Here is a 19,110-nt window from a genome sequence, read left to right on the forward strand (position 1 = left end):
GGCAACCACTGAAGGGAAGAAGGAACCAAAGAGATGTTCCAGATGAAGTCTTTATGGAAGATTTGGAAGCAAACAGACACTAAAAGTAATTTTTATTTTGCACCTATAGACATTTGGTAGTTTTTTTCTTTCCCCAAGAAGAGCGTCTTAAGTCATTTTGACAAATTAGATAGAATAGCCTGATTTGCAGAGATAATATTATTCCAAAAATATTTATTCCTGCACAAACTGATATGAAAATTGAGGGGGAAAAAAAAAAGTTCCAGCTTTGTATACAAAATGTTAGTATATTTATTTATTTTTTTCCCTAATTCTAACTTAAATGTTCTCCTATTTCAGTGGCAAGTCAAAAATTGTTAGCTGTTTATTTTTTGTGGACATAACCTTTCAGCTGGACCTGTAAAGAGAACAGAAATCCCAGGTTGTGGGGTGGTAAGTTATAATCATAACTTTCATTCGTGGTATTTTGTTTCTGAAGAATTTTTCAACTCAAGTTTAAAACATTAGAAGTGCAACACTATTCCTTCATCTCCAGAAACTCATTTTTTCTGATTTTGTTTTAGGAATAAACATCAGTATTCTCCTGTGAATGCAGCTCCTTTCAGTCACACATTTAAAACATGCGATGGCTATTTTTCTGACACCAAGAAATGTCCAAGAGAGAATGTCCCTCTTCTTACAGCCAGGAGGTGAACAAACCCACAGTGAGTGACAGCCCTGGAGTCATCCACAGGTCACCCATACCTCACGCTGGTAAATAACTGCCTCTGCAGCATGAAGAGTTAAACCTTTTTGCTTCAAAATTACCTTTATATGTAAGTTATTCCATCAAGAGTTCATGTACGCTTTGAATAATACTGAGGTGAAACCACATTTCAAAGATCTGATCCTAAATGCAGGCTTTGCAAATATATGCGTATGTACATATAATGTTTGTATTTGTGTATATATGTATGTATATACACACATATAAAGAGCTAATGGGGTCAAAAATCTTTACATAAAATTAATAAAAGGTAAATAAGTAGTAGACAACTTTTTTACAGGATTTTCAGTGCTCTGGATTTCAATGCAATTCAATAGGAATTTAAAGAGACAATAAAGAAAAGCTACAATGATGAGAGTGTTTATTTATATTTCTGTGGGGAGACAAATGAATGTAACAGCAAATAATACTAGAAGCATTAGATTTTTAAATTGTAATTTAAATAATCAACAATAGCATTTGTAATGCAGAATAGGAGAATATTTGTTTTTAATTTTATGAATTCCTTTACTAATCATGTTAAATATATTCATGTCAATATATTCATTCTCAGTTTGTGGTGAAAACAGTGATACCATTTGTACACAAATAAATAAAAACACGGATGTCATTCACTTGACAAACTGCCCTGTATCGCTATATTTTATTCTCACATGGAACGTAAGGGCATATATGGAGAGTCTGAATGCAATCAGAAGAGGCATTGTAAAGTATATTTTTGACACCTTCTAGGCCCAACCTACACCTAAATGAGAGACTGGTGTCTCTTATGAATTAAACATAATCCTTGATTTATGTTCCGTAACCCTTGTATCAAAAACTGTAGTTCCAGAGCAATGTCACTGGGAATTCATTTAATGATATTGATGGTACAGCTAACACAGGGAATGCAAAGTAACAAGCAGGGAAGAGCATAGCTTTATAAATCACTCCCATAGAGCACAAGGCAATGAATAACCAGCCATTAATTCCCACTAAATTATGCTAAAATTCTTAAGCTACTTGTGCAGCAAATTATAAATGCCTGCCATTTCTGTAAAAAAAAAAAAAAAAGAAAAAAGAAAAAAGTGAAACTTCTGATCAAGAGATTCTATCAAGTGATACCGCATATATCAAACTTAAGATTATTTTTTACCTGAGAACTTATTTTCTTTACAGCAAGAAGCAAATTGCAAAGAAATACTGCAGCTGCATTGTCCTCGATGCTGCACACATTCCAGCAAACTCTTCCCAGTGCCCACAGTTCTGAATCACCCCTGCTGCTGTGAATCAGGGATGCGACTTTGCTGGCATCTGCCCAAATGCTTGCACACAAAGTGTGGGTAGCACCTGAGCCACTGGTCTGGGCCTAGGAGAGCTCACTCTGTAGGTGTACAATGAGTGATGAGTTAACAGAAACATCTGGCATTAAAGGTGGTCAAGAGAAGGTACAAGTCTTCAGTAAGAAAGCCGGATAAGCTGTTTCATAACGTCCAGTCTCTAGTATCTGGGAGAACTTAGTCTTCTGTAATGACATAGCATGAGTTGTGTGTCTTTTTGTCTATGTCTGAGAAGCTATGAAGGCGCCTCTAATTGTACTTATCAATTCTAACATTTTGAATCCTTTAGGGATTCAATCTCATATCCTTTACAATTCGTGAGGTACAAGCTCTAGAGCTGAATTGTGACCCTATTGTGCAGGCCAGGAGTGGTACGATGGATGTAATGACCATAAAAAGAAGAAATTTGCTTTCCCAGGAACTTTGGGACCCCCGTCCTGACATATGACCCCAACAGGGAAACCCTCTCATAAAGCTGTGCACAAATGCCTCACGGTCCTTGTTGGACCCGCTAATAGCAACGGAGAACCCAATCAGAGAAAAGTAATTGTGCTCAAAAGAGCAAGATTGTAAACCCAAGAAATCTGGTTAATGTACCATGCATCCAATCGTACTGGCTGGTGCCCAAATAGAGCTCTTTCACGATACTTAGCCTAACTGGTCAAAAGGGAAAAACAGCAGTCTGACAAATTGTGTGCTTTATTCCTTTGTAAATCTATTAACTGCAAGGACAAATTCCACTCCTAAATCTTAGCGAGGAAGCTGAGGCTGAGTGCACAAGGATGCCACTGCCACTGTTTCGTACACATCACGATAAAACCACTTCATAATCTCTTTTAATCTTAATTAACAAACAGTGCTTAAATAGGCAATAAAATTGCTGGAGCTATTGGAACAGGGTCTGTGTCAAGCCTGGGTCAGGAATGCTCATTGTCCGCACAGGCTCTCCCAAGGCCTGCCTAAGCCCACACCCTCACGAGGTTCACTGTCTCACCACAAGATCGCTTCTTTTTTTTTCTTTTCTTTCTTAATTTTCCAGGTTGTTTTCTCCGTTCACGGACATTTTTTTGTATTTTCCAAAATAACCCTAAGAATTTGCCAATGGGAAATCCAGCAAACAGCCCTTTCTAACTATCCCTTCTGGAATTATATCTCCTATTTTAACTTTTACTTAGAAAAGAAACCACTTAAGTCTAACATTGTTTTAGCTATGTTTTGAGAATAAAGGTATAATTATATTCTACATGTATAAGCCTCAATTCAGTTTCATGTATCTAGAACTGTGTATCAGCCTCTGGAAGACCAAAGATGATGCTCGTCTCTGCGGGTCTCCCCTTGTTTTTTTCTCTCTACAACCTCCAACAGCCCTTTGCATGTTAACAGCTGTAGAGTGCTTTCGCTCTTTGTTTCAGTAGTTAGATGAGCAGATTGAGGTCAGCATAATGCCCTCAAAATTCCTAGTGGCAAACCGCTGGTGTTACACACATTAAATCTGAGATGGCCAAGGCCCAGACTTTTCCACATTAAAAATCCTGATTCTGACCCAGTTATCCAGCTTTGGCACAATGGTCCCAAAGGAACACAGCAGCAGTATCTAATCTTGTATACTGCAAATATTAGACACAGGCAGAGCATCAGGGTTTCATTCTGCAAGGACTTGGTTCAGCTGTAAAATTAATCATAATAAGGCTTTAAAATATAATGATAAATATAGGTTATTCGTACGAACAATGACAGTCCAAATAATCACTGCTTTTTCTATCAGCTATCTCAGCTGTATTTTCTGATTCTAACAAAACCTTAAAATAAAGTACTGCTGGCAGCAAAAGTTACACCTCCCACGTTTTGCCTTAGTAGACCAGCGCTCACCCTGTAGCTGAAGACAGCTATTCTTAGTTTGGTGCTATTTTGATAACACTACTGCTGATTTAACTTCACCCATACAGACACCCTGCATGCACACCCCACACGCGTGCAGCAGGCAGACAGCTCTCAGCTGTGCTCCGTCGTGCGCTGCCCAGGGCTCCTGGAAGTTCTCTCAGCCTTTGGCAAGTGCTTAGCAAGAGAAAGTCTGCAGGAATGCAGAAGCATGAAAAGTATTATTGCATTGCTACTTGTCATGCTAATTTCGTTATGAGGCTGTTAGAATTTCACTCTGAACCATAATTTCAGAGGGGTTCATAAATCAACTGTGAAATGTATCCTGTGCTTGAACTTCTCACACAAAGAATACATCCCAATAGCTTTATTATTTCTTTTCTTTTTTTGCCTATTTGAAACAAACACAAAAAGTCCCACCAACTAGGTTTATTGAAAATCTACACATAAGTTTTTCAACTATAAAAGGAAAGTTAAATTCAAAGGTAAATCTCTGATAAAGAGTCATGGAAAACTTCCAGCATTGGGCTTCACTTGACCAGTGATCTTGTTACTATATTGGAAAAACCAATAAAGCTCATGCAAACATCATAAACTTATTTTAACATTCATAGTTCCACTGGGGTTTCTGCTCCTCAGGTGTTAGAGATGTTCAGTGCTTCTCAACCTATGAGCTGCTCACCAAAGCTCCTGTGCAGCTGAGAGCTTCCAGACAAGGGCCAAAACCCTTTGAGGGTCTGGGGCATGCACAGCACCAGGCACAGCTCCCAGGATCATTGTCCAGGGATGACAGCTACTGTACCAGGGCTTTGGACTCTGTATCTCTCCTTCTGCACCAGAGAATTTACACTGCAAGTCACATTCTGCAGTAAAATAGCCCTGCTGCTGGAAAACAAAAAAAAAAGGACAAAACCCCAGCTCTGGAATTCAGTTTAACTGCCTATGATTTGGGTAAACATTAAGGGCCATGGCCCGCAGATACAAATAAATCACATTTACCAACTTAAACCACTATCACTAAACTATCCTTAATGACAAACACAAGTAATTCAAACATCATCTTTAAGATTGCAATTACAAAACTCCTGTCAGTCTCAGAAATATTTGTTTCTGATTTTATATATATATATATATATATATATATATATATATATACACACACATAATTATTATTTTAATTCTTCTCTTGGTCCCAATGGACAAAACTACCAAGACAACAAAGCTATTCCAGAGCTCTGAACATTGCCACAAACAGTAATCCTAGCTACTGTTTAGATCCACAGTGGGTTACAAATAAACCACGGAAATTTCCTTACAAATGTAAGTAAACATTCCTGACATATCCTAGATAGTAACAAGAGTGAGATCTTTTTGTCATTTGTATTTCATTCAGCTAAAACATGCTAACAATTTGTACTCATAAAGTGTCCTCCTGAGATGCTTAGTTTTTGCATCAAACAAAGCATTAAAAGATCAGCCCTTAAAAGCTTAACAGTAAAAACAGACGAATGCAATCTATATACACTGAAACTAATGACTTTTATGACAATCTACTTATCCACCACATCAGTCTGGCAACCTAATGCATGAACTCCTGGAGTCTTAGTGCCCGAAGGTTGTGCCATATGGCACTGCAAATTTAGATTTAAACTTGGTTTCCATAATCCAGCGGTCCTCTTTTTAAAGGCACAAATAAATGCACTAATAGATACGTGAGGGCTGCATTCATTTTCAGGAAATTAGCATTAATTTGCACTTTTTAAAATCATGCCTTATTCTTGGGGACCACTCCCCTAAGAAATAAAACCCATTTGTCAGCATGGACAACAGTTTCAGACAAGAGCCCCTCATGTAGCACTGAAAAGGAGGAGAGGGAACTGGGTCACCAGAAAGCAGAACACACAACTACGTGCTACTTGTAGCAGGCTTAAGTATGTTTATCTGTCCAAATCCTGCTCTTCACTGGCTGGAGGTTGCTGAGATCTCTGAAGCGTGGTTACATGGGGGACAGGAGAACGCCTGTGTGAATTTGTGTCGGGTGAAAACCTCACATGCTCCACATGGGCAGCATCTGGTGACATCAGTATGTAGTCATGGCCTTACAGATTTCACAGTCCAGCCCTTCGTAACTTCTTGAAACTAATGAGACAGCAAAGAGCAGAAGGCTAAATTCCTCCCTTACTTGGCAGGAGGCCCTGAAGCATGTCCAGAGAAGGGCAACAAAGCTGTGTAGGGTCTGGAGCACAAGTCTGATGGGGCGTGGTTGAAGGAACCAGGATGGTTCAGTTTGGAGAAGAGGATGCTTAGGGGAGACTATATTGCTCTCTACAACTGCCTGAAAGGAGACCGTGGCATGGTGGGGATTAGCCTCTTCTTCCAAGTAATGGTGATAGGACAAGAGGTGATGGCCTTAAGTTGTGCCAGGGAAGGTTCAGGTTGGGTATTAGGAAAAATTTCTTCCCAGAAGGAGTGGTGAGGCATTGGAACAGGCTGCCCAGGGAGGTGGTGGAGTCACCATCCTTTGTGGTGTTCAAGAAATGTGGAGGTATGGCACTGAAGGATATAGGTTAGTGGGCATGATGGGCTGATGGTTGGACTTGGTGCTCTTAGTGGTCTTTTCCAACCTTAATAATTCTATGATTAGATGATAGGGTGAGAACAACTTAGAAGTAGGGAGAGATTTCAGTCAATTTATTCATTGACTCAGGCTCCTGCTTGCTGAGAATGATGAAAAAAATTCCACTAACAAGTTCAAGATTCCACAGAGGAAGAAGCCTATTGCTGAAAAACAGTGGCAGACACACCACCATTCTTTGAAGCGAAGATGTTTTCATCATGTTAAGTAATAACAGGGGACCTTTTTTGTAAGGTCACTCCAAAATAGACTTGCCAAAACAAAACTAAAAGACAAAAATTTGCAGGTAGATATATGGAACAATGACCTAATTGCCCATACTATTTAAAACAGAAATCTCTGGCCAACATCAACAACCCACAGAATGGTGCCAGCTCTGGGAACGAAAAGACATGGGCTCCACAGCAGGGCACTTCACCTAAAGGGAAGGTCAGCTATCTCTGGCAAGCAGGAAAATACCCGAACAGATTCGTGGCTGCCGGCAAGAAGGATGCTCAAGGCTGAATGTCTGTTCTCACAAAATTTCAGATGATATCCAGTAGGAATTGAGTACTGCAAGGGGATCTGGTGGTATGTAGGACACAACGGCCCAGAAGAGCAGCAGAAAGAGCTCCAGCTGCACCAGAGTTCCTCACTTGAAAGTTTCCTAGGCATAAAGACTCATAAAGGCACATAGTTTCCATAGCCCAACCAAGGCAGATGGTCCCTCCAGAACTCCAGGCACAGAGGTACCAGACCAGTCATACTCCTGTGCCCCTACCTCTCAACCATGACTCCGTGTCCAGCTTCCAGCACTGGCTCCACAATCAGTTCAGTAAACTATGGCTGTTAGTGATCCTTTCCTCTACCTGTTCAGTAACAGACCAAATGGCAAAGCAAGGAGCCTGAAAGTAGCTGGGATTAAGTTCCCACCCAGGACCAAGGATCTCCAAGGAATTTTCCCCCATATTGCCCCTCACCCAGGCACTAGGCAACTTCTCACAGCCAGAAGAAGGAGTCAGAAAAAAAAAACTTCAAAGCAAAACCTAGCCAACAGATTAGATATCTAAGTTTCAACCCTCAATTCCCCCACGAGGCTGGAGTCTACATGTGTCTGCATGGATGCTTCCAGCCCCACAGACTTCAGAATGTCACGCTACATCACACACAGCAGAGAATCACAGAATCATAGGGGTTGGAAGGGACCTCCAGAGATCGAGTCCAACCCCCGTGCCAAAGCAGGTTCCCTCCACCGGGTCACACAGGTCGGCGTCCAGGCAGGTCTCAAATATCTCTAGAGAGGGAGACTCCACAACCCCCCTGGGCAGCCTGTTTCAGTGCTCCGTCAACCTCACTGTAGAGAAGTTGTTGTTCACATTCGTGCGGAACTTCCTATGCTCCAGTTTCTGGCCATTTCCCCTTGTCCTGTCTCCACACACTGCTGAAAAGAGTCTGGCCTCCCCACTTTGCCCCCCCCACCTCAGATATTTATAGACCTGGATCGGGTTCCCACTTAAGTCTTCTTTTCTCAAGGCTAAACAGACCCAGTTCACTTAGCCTTTTTTAATAGGGGAGATGCTCCAGGCCCTGCACCATCTTTGTGGCACTCCTCTGGACTCTTTCCAAGAGATCTGTCTTTTTTTTTGTACTCAGAAGCCCAGAACTGGACACAGTACCCCAGATGAGGCCTCACCAGGGCAGAGTAGAGGGGGAGGATCACCTCCCTCGACCTGCTGGCCACACTCTTTTTAATGCACCCCATTATGCTACTGGCCTTTTTGGACACAAGGGCACACTGCTGGCTCTTGGCCAACCTGTCATCCACCAGAACACCCAGGTCCCTCTCAGCAGAGCTCCTCTCCAGCAGGTCATCCCCCAACCTGTACTGGTGCATGCAATTATTCCTCCCTAGGTGCAAGACTCTACACTTGCTTTTTTGCTCCAGTTCCTCCTAACCCAGGAAGGCTCCACCAAAAGCCAGCCTTGAGTAGTTCAGCTTTCTCCACCTTTGTTGTGTAGGATAATGAGGGTACCCACAGCCCACACAAAGTAGGTGCTATCACTTCTAAAGCCTAATACAGTTCTGCAAATCCAGATCAGGTGTCTCCAGACATCGGATCAAAGAATGACTAGAGATGGAAAAGACCCCAAAGATCTTGTAGTTCCAACCTCACTGCCTGGGCAGGGTTGCCAAGACATACTTAGCAACGCATCATGCTGTGATCAGGTTTACGAGCTTAGGCTATGTGAATGCAGTAGCACAACTTGGGGCAGGTATTCCCTGGACATCCCAAATGGCGTTGGAAACCATGAGGAAGAGAGAACAAGCTTAGCTTTCCAAGGAGCCCCTCCTGGGTCTGGGAGCTGCATGGCTAGCTACATTCTTACATCCTTGCCATACTTGGTTTTGCTCCAGTAAAGGAAGTTGCTTATTAGCAACTGGAAAAGCCCTAATATCAGTTAGTACTATTTATAGAGGATGAGCATTGATTTCACTCCACTGTTTTAAGGGAGTTAACCTTTCTAGTATTTGTACACATCAAAGAGACAGTACTTCCAAATGCTATCATCTTATATGACCATCTGACTAAGATGCACTTCAAATAAGTTGAGGTTTATTTAATCATGTTTTCTAACTTCAGGATTTTCTGAAAATGTCATTTTCCCTTTTAATTTTGGCAGTCTTACAAATTTTAGGGAAGTTTCCCAGTACTTCACATGCTGTCACAGCATCTTCAAGCTGCCTTTAGAGCTCTTCCATCATATTTTGTGTAAAGAAAAAAACTTTCAGCTCATCATTACAGCAGCTGCTAATGAAGATCTCTGGGCTTTTCTTTTATTTTAATTGGTAAAGAGAAAACGACAAATATTTTAAATAGCCATTAAACAGTACTAAATCAATGGTATTTGACACAATTTCTATAGAAGCATACAGCACATCCACTTTAATATCAAGTGAGTTAATTGTGATCAATGATACTACAGTGAAAAGCAAATGAATTCTTAATGACAAGAAACTTCACATGCCACAAAAATAGGAGCTAACAAGAAACCTAATTGTTGGATTTTTCGTCTTACATCATCAGTAACTACCACTATGTTGAAAAAAATTAAAAGGCAAACAAGTATTTCAAAGACTTGTGGATCAATCAAATTACAGTATATAATAATAGGATTACAAAAGAAGGAAAACTGTCTTTAATATTCATTTTCCACCATGTTATTGGAAATTTTATTTTAACAGGTGTTAGATTAATTAGGAAGTTATCATTTCAGAATTCAGGTTACTTTTTTTAAACCACTGAATACAAGACTGGAGACTTAATGGCTGTCCTTGTCTCACTTTTACAACCTCTTTTGTTTGATTTGCAGATTTTAATGTGCATCATAACACCTCTCATCCAGCAGTAAGAAATTCTCTGGGGAACACTTGCAGAAAATAGGACATTGAGTCCATAATTAAAGTAATCTCTTCCCGGGCAGATGCTTCAGTTGGCTCTGTTATCACATATTACAAAAGGCATCTTGAGGCCTATAAAATGTGCAGCAAATGGCTTTGGAGATGAGAAACAGCAATTTTTCATCTAATTTTGATCCATAGACATGTAAGTACTGTATTGCCACTTTTTGGTATGGAGCCAAATAACTATTGTGGTTGTTGAAATAAGCTTGGCAGTAACCAAAATTAAAGAGTACTCCAGCTTTTATCCCCTGTCAGGAAAGCCTTTTTCTAACCATCTTTGCACTTAGCAAATAAGCATGCCATCTCAAATATGCACGTTAATGCCTACATCTGGATTTAGAAGAAAGGCTTTATGCAGCTTAACGCACCATACACATTCTCTCCATATATGCTTGTTAAAATTGTCAGTCAAATTACGGCCCTAACGTCTTCTCTGCTTTGCAAAGCAGTCTGTGATACTGATTGAAAGTGTTTCTACTGCTCATCTTTTGTGTTTTAAAGCATTTAGAACATGCTTTTTGAATGTGTAAGTAGGTTCTGCAAAGTAATTTGTTCATATCAATTATAATCCTTTGCATAAACATTAATGCTGATAGGAGCTGGGTGAGCTTTTAGAGGCATGCTTTTGGTCTGCCACTGATGCGTTGTATGTGGGCAAGATTCAAGACTTGAGAAGTACTGGAAAAAAAGAAAACATGTTTGGCTTCCTTCCATTTGTTTCTTTGAACCTGCTATTTTAAACTCTTCCCTACTTTGGTGGGAAATGAATAGAGTGCTGCAAGTGCCTATTGTTTAAGGATTCAAAAATGCATTATTTCATAGAAAACATCACAATGAAACATGCACCATGACTTCAACCAAACAGCTTATGATGAGCTAAGAGACATATTTAGAGGGGTTCAATGTATCATGAGAGATTTCTGCATTTCTATCAGAAATAAAAGACCTAAGCCACTTGATATCTTCTAGAATTATTTCTTGTTTGTTTTTAGACTTCTGTTACCTTTAGTTGTGAGGGTAACACCTCAGCATAGAAAAAAGAGAGAAAACAATTTTTCTTGTCATGTTGTATTACAGTTACCTGCTTCCTTAGTTTTCTCATTCCATATTTATACACACACGAAAGTCACACTGGATATCACTGCACCATGAAATACTACTTTGTAGATTTCCGTATTAGAGTTCATCCAGACAAACAAGGAGAGAAAAGTTAGTCAAGCTTACATGAACTAGGAATAAGGACAGAGCATCCTTATACGTCCTCTGCTGCTTGAAATTAGGCTTCTGTGTATACGAGTAATTTGAAGACATGAAATTAAAAAAAAAAAAAAAAAAGCAAAAATTCTGTCTAGATGACAGCATGGACATGCCTGATTGCTCTGTTGGGTCAAGGCCAGTGCTCAGCATCTTGCAGCACTGAGCTCTTCACTATGTTATTCAGTAATAGCCCCTTGCAAGAAGTCAAGTTATTTCCAAAGAATTATACAGACAATACACTTATCTCAAACTCACTCATGCACTAGACATTTGTTGTACTACCCACTCAAGAGACAGCATTGAAATGATCAGACTCTCTCCTGTCAACCAGGGGGACATTCCAGAGCCACAAAGGCTTCCATGCACAATGTCTGGTCGTAAGAACTGCCTACGGTACTGAAATTTAGCTTCCCAAAACATCTACTACAATTGTTCTTTTCCCTAGCCTGCAAGTAAGGCTTTTATACACTGCATATTTATTCCTACAGAAGGGTTCTGCGTGTGTTAATAGCTCACACTTCACATAACAAACATTTCCAGAAGAATTCACAAAATCTATTTCGTGCTGATTTCATTAAACATACTTCTTCTGAGATCTCATTTTAAAAGGTTTGTTATCAATCAATTGTTGGCTGTCAAAAGATGTTTCACTCAATTGATATTATAGAGGAAAACCTACTAGTAGAAGCAAATTGTTGGAGTGTGTGTAATATAGTTTATATTCTGGTCATGCTTTCAAAATTAGAGCATCTTGGGAAGAAGGGAAGAAAAAGCACCTCTTTCAATGAAACAAACATTTATACTCTTGAACTAAAATATGCTTGAAAAATAACCCTGAGGTTAAATTTCAGGGAGAACAAAACAAAATTCAAGGGAGAATTCTAAACACAATTACTGATAACTGTACTGTAGATTGCAAATTGATGGCCTCGTGCAGAAAATAATGGGTACACTGCACAGAATCTAATCTCTGCTTCTAGAATTGCCAAATGAACATTTGTAAGAAGGGGAAGTAATTCTTACAGTGCTTGTTTTATTATTTAGATAATACCAGCAGAAATGAATTTCATTTTCTTTCATGAAGAAAGTGCCAGAGCCCTATATGGAACAATGCCAGATTCTTTACAGAGTAGCCAAAGGCCATATTGAGTTGCTTCCTGCTATTATACACTACAATTATCTAATATATTAAATTTGTATCAGACAAACATAAAACCAAATCCTAATACTGTACCATCTTGCAGTTTCTATTCTGACACTACTGTGTTGAAAGTTTTATGTTTTTTCTCATCTTTTGAATTGAGCCCAGCTAACTTATCAATTGAATTGCCACCTGCTTTTCATTTTTCAAACACACACTCACTTATTTGTTCTTCCTGGCTTTGTTGATTCTGCTTTCCTTGCACCCATGCAGCATGAGGAGCCTGCAATAGCAAAAGGCCAGTTCTCTGCAAGATTGGAAAAAGTGTTAAGCACTGGATATTCCTCTTGTTTTGGCGGACATTTAGTAGGATTGTCACCCTTCTAAGATGATATCAGACAGTAAGAAAAAAAGCAAGACTTGAACTTCACAAAGCTGCCTGTTCTACTTATTCACTTCATCAGTTTTCCACTGCTGAGCAGCCAACCCAGTAGAAATTCCTGACATGGACAAAGACACTGACTATTAACACTGATGGGGAGGAAGGATTAATTTTTCTTCATGTGGTATTTGATGATTACATTTAGGCAGCTGTGTATGTCTGGGTGGGATACAGATCCAGAATAAAACCCTCAGGATTCTGTAGAAATGTCTACATGGAAACTGAGTAGCTAGTGATCCACTGCAGTTAGTGAAGACCTAGGGTTTGATTCTGCTTCCTGAGCATGTCTGGAACCATTTGGGATGTCCAACGGAAACTACTAGAGAGACCTGCAGGTAACTCCCTCTAAATGTAAATAAAGCTGGCTGTCAGGTCTCACACGCCTGCAATCCTGTAACTGGATTGCACCTCAACTAACTATCAAAGGAATTAGTGATACTTGGTTCACTCATAGATACCTATCGAGAGATATGTATATATCTATCTGAAGCTGAAACTGAAAAAGCCTTTGAGGAGTCAAAATTGGTGCAATCAGCTAGCATTGTCCATCATGGTTTTCTTCTTTTTCATTGAACTCTCTTGAATACTCCCTCATTACAGTGCACTTTGTGCTAGAACATAACGATGTTTCTGAAAATACACAGAATTCCTCACTGGTCTTCTCTGTTTGCATTGTCACTGCATAAAAAAGGCAAAAGAGAGACAAAATAGACAAGGAAACTGTAATTCTCCACAATCAGCTGGGTCTATGTTGCTTGGGGTCATACTCAGAATGAGTCACAGTGATTCCATGCATAGTGTTTGATTTCACTGGGAAATTAACAAACGTGGAGGATGAAGGAGGTAATCTGGGCACCACATCAAAATAGGACACAAGCAGAGCCAAGATCTGAATGAAACACTGGCTTGTGATTTTCAGAATGTTACACATAATGCTGATTGACATTACAACAATGCCTCTCCCCGGGGAAGTGGAAAACATAGCAAAGGAGCAATTTTTCTTCATAGTTTCACAGTTCCACTACACCAGCACACCAGAAGGAACAGTTGATGAGGATTTTTATAAGCAATATGGATATGTCATATCTACCTTGACTATAAATAAGTGCTGTTACTTTGTGCTTATACAATCCTTGTCTCAGACAGGGCTACTGATATACCAACAGCAAAAAGACTGATGGTAAATACCTGCTTCACTGCTACCTTGCAATAAATGTCAGGAAGATGCTGACACAGCAAGATGGTGCTTCACAGAACGCAGAGCCAGGGCCACCTATAAGTTATAGTGTCCATGTGCTTTATGAGATGTTCTTTAACTGACCGCAAATGTTACAAATCATAGCAACAAACAGGATGCTATGAACAACTCTGATTCTTCCTAAGAATGCAAGGAATAGAATCTATATGATCATATATTCAAGAGTTGAGTGATACATAAATACAAGCAACCTTTGTTCTGATATTTGCTATTTTCTATTTACATTTTTAATACCTGTCTGTACTACCACTGAGTATAGAGTAAACAATCATATACCTAATTTTGAAGTTACTCCTCTGCATTTCTTTCATTTGAGGGTGGGTTTTAGGCTGTGGGTTTTGTTTCTTTAAAAAAAGTGAAAGAAAACAGCAAACATTGCTTTAAATGACTGTTTAGCAAAGTGGTTTACCGGGAGAATGTGTCTTCTTCAGACAATGTATTCCTCCCCCCACCCTAGTAATAGGAATACTATAGAAGACCATATAATCTTGAATGTTTATTCAAGATTTCCATAATTCTTATCATGGGTTTTCTGTAAATGCTTTAAATAGGTAACCAAGCCTCTCAATCACAGTCTTTATGTTCTGTAGTGTTTGTGCAGCGTGATATTTCAAGTTCATGCACTGGCACAGCTGCCAGCTCCTAGAAACCAGCTTAAACCTATGGGCACAAAAAGACTGGTTTGGGAAGAGGGTACTTAAAATTTCCCAGAAAGGAGTTGTGGGGGAAAAAGGTGTACTCAAACAGTAAAAAAACATCTCCTTCCTTAAATGTTTCTTCCAGTATCTTTCAATAGCTCAGCTGTTTGCCACAGCACTGAGGCCCAGTCTGTGCCCAGGAGCTGTGCTGGGAACCAGTGCTCCTGCTCCAGAAGTAATACACCCTGCTTCAATTCTCCTACCCCTGTCCACATAGGTGGACACTGCCACTAATTAGATGTCATTACGCAGTGTACACACATATAAACAACTGGGATTGGAAGGTACTTGTTTGATAACAAGGAAAAAAAAGCTATATTAAAAAAAGCACTTATTTTCCAAAATAACCTCTATAGCAATGTATTGTATTTAATACAGTAGCTGGAACTTCTGCAGTAAGCCATGCTGGTGCTCAAAACACAGTATGCTTTTGAAATTTGGGTCAGCTTCATTACTTCCAAAAACAAGGAAGTTAAGCCATCTATAAACATATGGGCTTAACAATCTCAGATGCAACACTGTGTATCACCCTGTCATTGTCATCCTCACAGCAGGCTGGGGTTTAACTGGGTGAGGGTGAGCTTCAAGTAGAAACTGCAAACAGTGAGACCAAGCTGAAGGTTCATGAAGATAATGTTCTACAGATTTCCAGCAATCAGAGAAATCACTTGTTAGCACAAAGGAGGGCCTGCTTTTTTGGTGGCCCTCTGCCAAGGCCTCATTGCCCTCTGAGTAAAGAAGTTTCCTCCTGACATCTAAACCAGATCTCCTCTCTTTTAGTTTAAAACTTTCCATCTTGTCCTATCACTATCTACCCATGTAAAAAAAATAGCAGTCAATCTCTCTCACGTTTATAAGCTTCCCTTAAGTAGTGGAAGTCTGCAATGAGGTCTCCCCAGAGCCTTCTCCAGGCTGAACAAACCCAGCTCCCTCAGTCTGTCTTCACTGACAGTCTCACCTTTGACTGAGAAGCATAGATGCAGTAAATGGGAATTTTCCCAATGATGTCTATGGGGTTTTGACATCCCTGTAGGGATTAAGTTTTTCTTTTGTCTTGGTAGTACAGTGTAAATCTTCAGTTTCTATCAAGTTGCTTCAGATTACCAGAAATTTAAGCAATATAATCTGGTAAATCTACTTTAACAACCAAATGTGTTGTTGTTTCCCTTCCCAGACCTTTTCATTTAGGCATGTCAGCAATAAATATGCTTCTGACAAAATGTTACCAAAAAAAATAAGAAGAAATAATAACCAAGACCGAATAAGCGAGAAATTACACTTCAATATATGATTTAGAAAAGAAAGAAGATAACAAAATATTCCAGCTCTACACTTTCCTTATCCCAAACCAAGCGTTAACATGTAGGATATCCATCTACATTGAAGGGAGAGGCTAGAATGCTCTCACTGACATTAACTTATATATGAATGACTCTAACTTGAGCCCTGAGTATTTCAGCTTTCCTGCCCATTTGTCCATGCCCCTCCAGGAGTAAGTCAATAGCATGTCCATAACAGCTCATTGTGCAGAGGCCCAGGGAGATTCGCCTGGTGACCTTTGTCCAGCGCCTCCTGGGAAGTATCCAGAGAGAGGTGTCAGCATGGCAAAGCTTGCACTGCCAGAGCTGGCACTAATTAATGACCTTATTATCCATCCTGAGAGAGGTCAAAGACTAACGAGCTGAGCTGAATGACAGATACATTTGCAGCAGCATAGGAGCCTCTTAGCTCTGCCACACTGTTGACAGAGTTCATAAATTATCACCCAGGTACCTTTGTGAATACCTTTATGTTATATTTAAACTAGACAAGTAGCTAGTGTCAAGTGTTAAGAAGTCTTTTTAAGTTAATCTTCTGCGGAGGAGCGAGTGGGAATGAACAAGGAAAAGGCTCTGAAGTCAGAGAGCCATACAAGGCAGGCAGCCTAGCACAGCACAAAGCAGTAGCTTTGTTTTCTGTAGCCAGGGATTTGGTAGGCACGGGAAACAACAACTGATGCAAGAAAGTGCAAGCAGCTGAGGAAAATATGAGGAGATGGACTGGAAAAAAATTAGAAGGAAGAAAATATATTTCCCCCTCCCCCCCCCCTCCTTCAGCTGGTGTTCACACTTCCCTATAAGTCCTGCAGCCAAGTAAACTCTGAAGGAAGTTAAAACTCTGAAGGATGCTAAGACTTCCCACTCTAGTCTGAATTCATCCCACCAGACAGATACGGGTTGCACTGTTTTGCACATTCTCAATGAGAAATGAGCATCAAGGAGCATCCTTATGGGATGGAAGTCTGAAAAGCCTCTGAGATCAATGGATGGCTGGGACAGGTTGACCAGGACTGTCTGCAGTGCTAGGAAAGGCACTTGTGGTGTCTCTTTACCCAAACTGCTGACATCCTTATGTTAACACCAGTGCTGCAAGTTATAGCCTCAGGTAAATTCAGATTTCTGTGCATGTTCTATACACCATAGCATGATTAAAAACTGTATCAACACAGTCCAACCAACACTGCTTTTGAATAGGTGCAACTGCACATTACGGCTGTAACAGGCAATCAGGAAATGGTTTCAAACTAAGAGAGGGAAGATTTAGATTGGATATAAGGAAAAGATTTTTCTATGATAAGAGCAGTGAAGCACTGGAACAGGCTGCCAAAAGATGTGTGGGTGCATCATCCTTAAAAACATTCAAAGTGAGGCTAGATGCAACTCTGAGAACCTGCCCTGTTTGTAGGTCTCCCCATTTGTTACAAGGGAGTTGGCCTAGATGACCTTTAAGAGTTGCTTCCAACTCAAACGATACTATGATTCTATACTATAGATACTATACTATGATTCCAAAGCAGTTCAGTGCTAACCTAACCTAATCCCCACTGGAGCCAGTAATTGATTTCAACAATGGCAAACACCTACTGCCTCAAAAAACATCCCTTCAATTTCACTTACGTGTGAATAAGCAGCCACAGCACTACTTGTATTTATATGGAACTGTCCATAAGCTCTTCCTCAACAATAACAAACAGAAAGCCATTTGCTCAAAAACATAGGTGTAATGCTGTAAGGTGTCAGAAAGCACAGCAATGACAGTCCCAGGCTGCAGCAAGTGCAGTTATTTTCAAATGTGGCAGTCATAGAAACAAAAGAAAGAAACTACTTATCCTTAGAAAGCCTCAAACATGCAGGAATATCTAGCAAGATAGTCTCCACTGCCAACCCTTAAATGAGGTCTGGGAAGGGGTGGATTCTGTTTCCACCCTTCCAGTCACTCAATGCATTGCATACACCTGAGCTTCCCTGGGCTGACCCTGCCTTCCCACCAGGTGCTCAATCACTGGTTCAGGCTGTAGCCACATTTCTGTCACAGGGTGCCTGTTTATAAATTGACCTTAAAACTTGCAATAGAAGGTCACATCTCTTAAAAAAAATTCTATTGCAGTTACTATGTGATCTGGGACCAACAATTGTTTCTTGAATATACAAAACAACAACAAAGAAAGGGAATGACCAAGAGTATGAAGAAAAGATTTGCAGTTCATCTCACTTTTCTCACATACCTACAAGAATAAAATTTAGTTGCTACAACTTGACCAACAAAGTTAATTATGCATCCTTGTAATTCCTGTTTAAATAGGCAAAGTCCAAACATTTTCTACCAAATAATGTAGCTGACAGATTTCATTAGGGCATGTGCAACTATTTTGTGAGGCTAACTTTTCTGACACAAAATTCACACAAAGCGGTGGTGGTATTTCCTCCAAAATTTGCACAGATTTGACTCATGTCAAATAAGGAATGGGGAATCTTACATAATGTAAACAGCTTATCTGGTGTGTTATAGAAATTAATGGGAAACAAAAGTCCGTCACTCATCACAGTTATTTGTTTCCCAATTAACTGTTGTATATTTAGAATAAAAAGAGAGCTAAGGGTAAAAATGTCTTGGCATTGTCATTGCCGCTAATAACATACTGTAACAAAACAAGCAACAAAACTGCACTGTGGAGGAAAAGGGGAATATCAGAAATAGATCAGTCAGTCAGCAGGTACTGTGATCACTGTCAGCAACTCATCTCCTCAAAGAAGGAAGGAACTCGCTTTTTGTGTTTTCCCATACATTAAACAACAAAACAACTTGTCTACATTGGGACACTTACCTGCAGTTTCCCAGACAGAAAGGAAAAAACACTCATTGAAAGCAAGATTTGTTGGGACAATCAGGGCAGTCACCAAAGTGCACAGAAGGTCTCATGCTAAAATACTGTGACCATTGACTTCCCTAACTAG

General features: G+C 40.0%; 1 protein-coding gene across 2 annotated transcripts in view; it reads right to left on the reverse strand.

Annotated features, from left to right (window-relative positions):
- RELN (reelin) overlaps positions 1-19,110 on the reverse strand; it is a 261,236-nt gene that overhangs the window by 166,664 nt on the left and 75,462 nt on the right. The window lies entirely within an intron of this gene.

The sequence above is a fragment of the Excalfactoria chinensis genome, chromosome 1 (genome assembly GCF_039878825.1).
Source record: "Excalfactoria chinensis isolate bCotChi1 chromosome 1, bCotChi1.hap2, whole genome shotgun sequence".
NCBI classification, from domain to species: domain Eukaryota; kingdom Metazoa; phylum Chordata; class Aves; order Galliformes; family Phasianidae; genus Excalfactoria; species Excalfactoria chinensis.